The following is a 10,129-nucleotide window of genomic DNA, read 5'->3' on the forward strand; positions in this document are numbered from 1 at the left end:
CTTTCTCCCCCAAACGTAAACAACGCTGATTACGCAGATTACGTTCATGCGCGCTTTCTCCCCCAAACGTAAACAACGCTGATCACGTCGATTACACTCTTGGGTACTCTCTAAAATGGCGGAAGACATAACTCGGTGGAGAATAATTGTTGAATAAATTATGTTAAAACGTAAACAACGCTGATCACGTCGATTACACTCTTGGGTACTCTCTAAAATGGCAGAAGACATAACTCGGTGGAGAATAATTGTTGAATAAATTATGTTATTTTTGTTTTCTTTGGAGAAAGTATTCTCGTAGCTTCGCAAAATTGAAGTTGAGCCAATGATGCCACATGGACTGTTTTACCGATGTCCTTATTACGTTTCTAGACCTGGGAAAATTACAGTTGCGTTGCTGTCTATGGGAGGGTCAGAGAGCTCTCAAATTTAATCAAAAATATCTTAATTTGTGTTCCGAAGATGAACGAAGGTCTTACGGGTTTGGAACGACATGAGGCTGAGTAATACATGTATGGAATGACAGAATTTTCATTTTGGGTGAACTAACTCTTTAAGGCTAGACGGCATACAGCAAAAGCTACTGGGCATGCGCACATCAAAATAGCGTAATTTTTCTCACACTGTGCAACAATAATTACTATTTTTGCATTAGGGTTGGGGTAGGTGTAGACGTTAATAAAACACAACACAATGTATCCCTTCTAGCCACAACCGAGGAAACAGGAAAAGGGGGAGGGGCTTAATTTGGGGAATTGGGAATTGATTGAATTGTGAAAAGTTGTGTCTATTTGGTTTTTAGGGGAACAGTTAAGGAATGTCAGACAAAACTTTACGCAAACACTGGATTCCAACATATACAGATACAGCCAGATAAGGCATAATTTTGAAGATTTTGGACAACGTCATCAAAATTTATTCGTAAAGGTACACCTGTACTGTGGCATGCAGCACAGATGCTGACTGACTATAATAATACATGTTCGGTAACTATGGGTAATGTGACATTGATCTGCAACTCCAGCAACAATCAGCAATGATTCAGATCCAAACAAGCAGATTTGCCTTTCAAACCCAGCAACACAGAGGATTTCGCATTGGTCGACATGGCTGGTCCTCATATGTTCCACCATATTAGGCAATGTCCAACTTTAGTGGGCACCATCATCTTTCTCTTAACCACCTAATCCATCATCATCAACATCTCCATCAGCTCTGGTACGATCAACCATCTTCCATCTTCATAATACCGGCTCTATATCATCTTTTTGTAACCAATGTTTCCCATAATTCATAATTATGAAATAAACACATAATAAATCTGGTATTAATACACTTTAAATCAAGCAAAAGTAGAACAGCTGCCAATTATGTTCAAAGTATTCCCTATGATTATGTCTAGTCAGTAAAGTGCTTTATATATATAAATAAAAAAAGAAAAAGAAAGGAAAATGTATATTTATTTATATATATAATATTTTGTTTTTTTTATTTATATATGTTGTGCATTCTAAATTTGGAACTAAAATTCTAACAATTATAGCAATTTAAAAATATATATTAAAAAAATGAATATGAAATCGAAGACCAACACGTTTTATGCTTCATCAGTAATAAGATGTACAAAGCATTTTTCTTATTTTATACTGTTACCCAGGCTAATTTCTAATATGAAATAATCCAGGACTTACCTGTCGTTGGGCTGTCAATAAAAGTGAAGGGATAACGCTCTCATTTGCTTTTCATTGTCAGAAGTAAACCCCAGCACAGCAGTGCCAAAGACTGATAATTTCCCTTTGCGCAAAAACGATACCAAGAAAATCATCACCTACAGATTCATACAAAAATGCAAATGAAATTAAAACGATTCCTGCATCAGTTCAGAAAGTCTCAAATGAGTCCTCCAAACTCCCACTCTGCGAAGTTCCTTCAGATGCGTCTGAACTTTGCGCGCTGGAACAGATCTGAAAGAGCATGGACGATGAGATCTTTAGTTGCAGTTATTATAACGAAGGGTTCAAATCTGCAAAATTCCTTTATCCATTACATGCTTCTCATGTGCTTCTGGAGTGAGGGCTTTTGGCTGCTGCAGTCATGTGTTCAGGATGGCTGCTCTGCTAGTAGTGTTGTGTGGTGTGGAGAGGGATGGTGAGGTGCTCGACTCGCCTCTCAAGTGTTCAGCACTTCAAGCGTTCGCTCGGAACCCATGGGAGATCTCTGCGCGCGCTGCGCTGCGGTGAAATGGCGCCCCCTGCTGGCTGCTGACTCATTGTGAAATGTCATTGCAATTACATTAGAAAATCTCAAACCTAGTGACATTTAGCCTACTTAGGGGCAGAGGTGTAACGAGTACCTAAAAACCATACTTGAGTAAAAGTACAGATACCTTACAGTGAAAATTACTCCACTACACGTTACAAGTCACCAATTCCAAAACAACTTGAGTAAAAGTCTTAGAGTATCTGATTTTAACAGTACTTAAGTATTTTACTTATACAAAATATAGGCTCAAAGATGCACTAGTCAAAGAGACATGCCAGTCAAAAATGTAGCGAAGTAAAGAGTAAAAGTTGCTAATATCTTTGATACTCAGTACAACTACAAAGTACCCGAAAAGATACTCAAGTACAGTAACTAATTACATTTACTCCAATACTTTACACCTCTGCTTAGGGGAATCTCTTTTCACAATCATTTATAATCACTTATGACAAATATTTAATATTTACATATTGTGTGTGTATATATATCCTCCTGGGACCCAGGCATAGACTGGTGTCCTCTGTAAAGGACATTATATTTGAGTGAGTCCCTACATGCCACAGTTTTACAGCACATTCAGGGCTTTTTAGAGATATCAAAGGTTTGGAGGTTTGATCATAAACACTCCCTCTCCTTGGTCTTTAAAAATGACTGATATTGACAGAATGATCAAATTTAGCACTCTTAGGGAAATATGATAGTGTTTTTTAATTATCATTTAAATCTGGCTAATTTTCAAGTTGTTTGTCGTAAATAAACATCTCAGAAAAATGTTATGGGGTTTCAAATGGGAATATGACTTTTCTAGAGGACAGCAGGACAAACATCATGTTAATCAGGCACAACGAGTCAATAGGGAAAGAAATTATAGATCAATATTCCTATGAAATATGAGAAATTCTTATGAAAATGTTGCCAAGTTATTACTCCCATTATTACGCTTCTTTTTTCATTATGGCTTGCCCCAAGAACACATTAATATGTAAATTAGATGCAATGTATAGATACACGTCCCTACATGCCACAGTTTTACAGCACATTCAGGGCTTTTTAGAGATATCAAAGGTTTGGAGGTTTGATCATAAACACTCCCTCTCCTTGGTCTTTAAAAATGACTGATATTGACAGAATGATCAAATTTAGCACTCTTAGGGAAATATGATAGTGTTTTTTAATTATCATTTAAATCTGGCTAATTTTCAAGTTGTTTGTCGTAAATAAACATCTCAGAAAAATGTTATGGGGTTTCAAATCGGAATATGACTTTTTGTTTTACGAAACAGACCTTCTGTCTTCTGTAGAGGACACTAGGACAAACATTATCAAGCATTTTGGGGAGACACAACAAGTCAATAGGGAAAGAAATTATAGATCAATTTTCCTATGAAATATGAGATATTCTTATGAAAATGTTGCCTAGTTATTACTCACATTATTGCACTTCTTTTTCATTATGGTTTGCCCCAAGAACACATTAATATGCAAATTAGATGCAATGTATAAATACATTGTATAGAATGAGAATACCAATTTATGGACATTTTACGCACATATAGCTTAAAGTAAAACAGTATTTCAAATCATTCTGTCATATCTTTCTATAAAGTTTGGTTAACAATAGCCTGAAACATAAAAACTGATTGGTGAATGGAAAAATAAAAGATTATTTTTGCCTTTTCATGTCTGTCTGTCTATTTATTTATTGATTGATTGATTTATTGATTTATTGATTTATTTTTTTTATTTTTTTGGAATAACTTCCAGGCGTCCTCAACAAAGGACATAGAATAAAATATGAATATTTTATTTCCATTTGTTTCTTACATATTATTATTATTGTTATTATTATTTTGAGTGGGACAAACCAAATTGTAAATTATTATTATTATTTATATTTATATTTATTCAATAATTCCAAAAGAAAACACAAGCACATTAATTTTTAAAGAGTAGAAGACTACTGAATAACAGGAATGACAAATATTTAATATTTACATATTTTATTTTTATTCTTATTTCATATTTACATATTTTATCTTAGAGCTACAATTTGGTTTGTCTTACTCCAAAAATAATAACAAAAATGGTGAAAATAATCTTTTTTTTTTTAAATGGTTCAGTAATTAATCATTTACTAAATGCCACTTCATTTGATATTTTGTGTATAGTGCAATGACATTAAGACATTTTATGTTGCCTAGTTATTACTCACATTATTGCACTTCTTTTTCATTATGGTTTGCCCCAAGAACACATTAATATGCAAATTAGATGCAATGTATAAATACATTGTATAGAATGAGAATACCAATTTATGGACATTTTACGCACATATAGCTTAAAGTAAAACAGTATTTCAAATCATTCTGTCATATCTTTCTATAAAGTTTGGTTAACAATAGCCTGAAACATAAAAACTGATTGGTGAATGGAAAAATAAAAGATTATTTTTGCCTTTTCATGTCTGTCTGTCTATTTATTTATTGATTGATTGATTTATTGATTTATTGATTTATTTTTTTTATTTTTTTGGAATAACTTCCAGGCGTCCTCAACAAAGGACATAGAATAAAATATGAATATTTTATTTCCATTTGTTTCTTACATATTATTATTATTGTTATTATTATTTTGAGTGGGACAAACCAAATTGTAAATTATTATTATTATTTATATTTATATTTATTCAATAATTCCAAAAGAAAACACAAGCACATTAATTTTTAAAGAGTAGAAGACTACTGAATAACAGGAATGACAAATATTTAATATTTACATATTTTATTTTTATTCTTATTTCATATTTACATATTTTATCTTAGAGCTACAATTTGGTTTGTCTTACTCCAAAAATAATAACAAAAATGGTGAAAATAATCTTTTTTTTTTTAAATGGTTCAGTAATTAATCATTTACTAAATGCCACTTCATTTGATATTTTGTGTATAGTGCAATGACATTAAGACATTTTAAGTGTGGTTTAAAACAACCTGAGGGAAACTGATTTCATACGTCCACTGAATACAGATTGAGTAATCGAAAACACATTTGTTAATGAACCCCGAATTGCACAGAACTTCAATCATTAATCATTCCTGATTCACTTTGTTCAATCAGTTCCAGCTTGATTTGCACTGAAAAGCTTTATTGCTACTGAGTTTGATATTGCTATTGATATTGGTTCCATATGGTAATTCCAGTACTATTATAACTTCATCAGATTGCTCTGGCTTCCCACTTCCATAAGAAGCAGATGGGAAGAATAATCAACGAGGTCAGTGATTTCTTTGGCTCAGGGATGATGCACAGTACATTAGTGCTCACCTTTAATGACCAGACACTCTACTAGCATCATAAACAAACCCTCCCGCTGACGGGCCATGCCCTGCACAAACCGATCAATGCTTTTTGTTGTTGTTGTTGCCTTTTGTAATGTTGGTCCATTTTAAGAACTTTTAAAAATATACATTTTTTAAAACAGACAAATAAATCAGATCATTTCATGACCCAAATGTAGTCATGAAGTCAACATCCAATGAGTAATCATTTTACCCCAAAAATGAAAAGACAAAATATATATTCTGCATAAAAGAAATTTCATGACCATTTAGATTTTTGCTTTGACATTATTTCTAATGACAATTAAACACATTCTCATTACCGTAACGTCTCTGTTTGCAAATCCCATTGTTCTCAAAGGTGATTCTTGTTATTGAAATAAAGTAAAATAAAATATATTATTATTCACATAAATAAATAAATAAAATGCATTGTATATTCTTGTTGCACATAACGGAATGGTTTTATTATTTAATTGTATTTATTTATTTATTTTTTGCATTATGATAATGAGAAATTAGGAGTTAAAAAATAATACCATGTAATAAATTAAGGAATTAATTTTATATTTTTGTTTCACATAAGTTTTTTTTTTTTTTTTTCCATTGCGGTAATGATATTTGAAGCAGAGGGGGATATGAGGGAAGAATGTGCTATATTAATGTAAAACAAAAACAAAATTATGGTCCTAAAATATGCTTCAGTTTATATTTTATAGTGAAATATAAAAAAAAACATGTTCCTGGTGGGTTTCTTTTCTTGATTCACCTAAACAGATTAACATGTTAGCTATGTAAAATGATGATGTGATTTAGAAAACTACCATCATTTGAAGCCCTTATGCTTAGATGAACATCACTGATGTTTTGTGCTATATGTGCTATATGAAATTAATAAGCAAACTGATCTAAAACTAGAAACAATATAAGCATCCTCAGCTGTGGTGGTGTAGCACATAGAAGATGAAGAACATGAAGGAGCTGAATTGTGGAGTAATCTGTCCTCATTATCAGTGATGGATGCGTGTCTGTGGGACTGCGTTATATAACCTTTGCACTGAAGGTGCTTCATCTTCACTGGCTGTGTAATATTCTCAAAGAATTGATGGCAGTGCATCCAAACAAAATTGAAGCAGAGCACCACTATATCCAGGTTAGTGCAATGCATGACATGATTGTGAAATAACATATGTGAATGTGCGTGATAACATGCACTGGGTCATTTGCACAAATTCTGAATTCAAATGGGTCACAAAACTGTTAGTGAAAGGCACATGAGAACTAGTGACAAGTGGCTCGGCGATGACTGAAGAATCACATCTGCATTATGGTGAGGATAAGGACTGTGCTCACATTTGTTCTTATTTATTTGGGAGCCAGCACTTCTGGTTCATAAGTCATTTGCTTAAGGATGAAACTCAAGCCTCTAAGATGAAATGTATGCTATATATTTCCTGAGATACCTTTATAGACCAAGCAGTCAATCACACAGCTGTTGCTTTCTTAAAGGTTAAGGCTCACTGAGTTTAGACATATAGCAATTGTGTGTCGAAGGCTGAATGCAGTAATATTTTTGAGTGCCCTTGTGAAAAAAAAGTGTGTTATTGAATGTGCACTTGTAGTGATCTTCAAATCTATTTGCAAAATGTATTTGTAAAATGTATTTGCAGCTAATATGCATAGTATTTAAAGAGAGTACACTTTCATGACAATGTCACATATAACACTCTCAGGTACACTTTTAAAAAGTACAGTTTTTTACTTTAAAGTACATTTAAATAATGATGTTTTAATAATCTTTTGTCAAGCTTTAAAGAAGTACACTTATTTTGATGTGTTTATTAACATACTGTACTAGCCACATGTAAAGTATAGTGTTCTTTGATAATATATTTAACGTTAATATATTTCAAATGTACAAAATTCCAACTTCATCATTACAAATGTGTTCAGTTTTCAATAGAAATGACATTAAAGTATATTTTAGTTTACCATGAATGCTTGCAGTACATTTGGTAGTAACCAAGATTATAGAAGTAATTATGAAATTACATATAAAGATATACTATATAAGTCCTATTTAAGTAGGTCAAAAAGTGTCTCTAAATTTAATGAATTGCATTTAATATGATTTTTTTACTATACATTTTCATTTAATTGCAAATAACATGCAGTTAAGTGTCTGAAACCATTACACTGAGTTCACACTTAAGCATTATTTTTTTATTGAGATCAAATATTATATACAAGTAATATATTATAGTCGTTTGAGATATATTATATACAAGTTATATATTATATGTATATTTATTACAATAAATTGAAGTATATTATTATATATGTATATTACAATAACAAAAATGTTTTACATATTTTTCATTAATTTTTTTTAAGTATGCTAGTGTACTACATTTTCATGAGGGTGTGTGGAAATACACTGCGTATTTAAGGCCAAGGTGTCATTTTCATATAGTAACTCTAACCTTTACGTATACTGAAACACAATATATTTTTACTCATTTCTGGAGTGAGAACGGTTTGGTAAATTATAATCTGACATAAAATGTATACATAAAAAAAAAAAAAAAAACATCCCACCTCAGAGGTCTTTTAAGCTGTATCCAAAATTACAATCTGCAACAGCCTCACCATTTTCATCATCTTTTACATTTATTTCGGTTTGTTGTAGAAAATGTGTATTTTAATTACATTTAATTAAACATTAAATTTTTATTTCATTATATTTTATTAAAGACATTTTGCAGTCACTCAACTCTGGGTTTTAAATACTAATAAAAATAAATAACAATAATTGTATTTATATATATATATATCCCAAATGAAACAATGTTTTAAATATTGCAAATTTCAAGTAAATTGAATGGAGGTTATATAATATTAAATTAGACCTCCTGAGGTGGTCAATCAACATTTTATGAAGAATAGGGGGAGCTCCTTTCACAGCAGGATCGAGCAGTCTTTGCAATGTGGTCTTTGAAGGTCAGCAAGATGAAAGCAAAGACTGATACATACTCAGGTCTGACGGATCTTTCTTGAAATTAACCTTAAATTTACATTTGATTATTTTTATTATTATTATTATTATTCTCATTGAAAGGACGAAATCAATTTAAAATAAAATTTTCACTAATAAATTCCATAATTAATAAATATTACATTAAATTATATTATTATATTAAATATTAATCATATTAATATTAATAAAAACATGTAAAAATGTTTATTGTATGTATGTATATATATCACAATAACTAAAATGTTTTTGCATGTTTTCATGAATGCAATTTTATTTTTATATGTTTTAAATTAATAATTTATACTGCGCTAATGACAATTGGTAGATGAACCCTTATTATTATTATTATTATTAATTTGCAGTCACTCAACTCTGGGTTTTAAATACTAATAAAAATAAATAACAATAATTGTATTTATATATATATCCCAAATGAAACAATGTTTTAAATATTGCAAATTTCAAGTAAATTGAATGGAGGTTATATAATATTAAATTAGACCTCCTGAGGTGGTCAATCAACATTTTATGAAGAATAGGGGGAGCTCCTTTCACTAATTTCATGCATCATTCACCCTTTTCTTGGAAAGTGCCTTTTAGAACAGGCAGAAAGCACAAAACCCATAGGGTTTTTTATTTAATTTTATTTTAAAGATTTTATACGTCCCCACATCCAGGCAGACTGAAGTGTACTCCACTCTAACAGCTATATTCAATGAGTCTAAAATAAGATGGCATAATGTCCTGCATTTGAACTAACAGAGTCTCTTCTGAGACTGTGATGAGTCCAGCTTGTCATGTGCTTTAAAAAAAAAAAACCTGAAGGGTAATGTAGAGATAGAGAATGAGGAAGTAATGGTTTCAGAGGAAAGCAGCAGTGAATCAATAATTCAGTGTGAGTTCCTGTTATTGCCAACATAATGCAACAGGTTCACAACACAAGCATGGAGATATATGAACACATTACTGTGTGTAATCAATAGATTCTCATAATATAACCTGTTACCTGCAGCCAGTCAGAAGGGTTGATCCAGTACCTCACATTTGAATGTTTTTCCTGTCGAAAAGAAAATAGAAATATTTCAGTTGGCAAAATTATAGGTTTCATAACTAAGGTTTTAACAGAATGGGAAAGAAACATGTATGATTATCAGTACAATAAAACCAACTGTAAAACTAAGGTTTATGGTTTGGTTGTTTGGGCAAGTACTTGCAATTTCATGTAAAAGTCAGAAGATGTCAGTCTTTAGCTTAGAATGAGAAAGAGGCCTGGAACACTTCAGGGATGCCTGAGAATTCTATCTAGTTTTCTTTTCTTTTTAAAATCGAGTTAGCAATGTAAATGCTGTACTGTGTTAAGCACAACTGAAAAAGTATAAGTTCAAAGTACAAAAAGTAAAGGAAAACTAGTTTTTGTAGTTACAGTCCAACTTATCCTCACCATCTCTCGCAATAAATAGATCAGCATATGCATACAAAATGATGATGTGGT

This window comes from Sinocyclocheilus rhinocerous, unplaced genomic scaffold, assembly GCF_001515625.1.
Source record: "Sinocyclocheilus rhinocerous isolate Xijiao unplaced genomic scaffold, SAMN03320098_v1.1 scaffold113, whole genome shotgun sequence".
Classification (NCBI taxonomy): Eukaryota; Metazoa; Chordata; class Actinopteri; order Cypriniformes; family Cyprinidae; genus Sinocyclocheilus; species Sinocyclocheilus rhinocerous.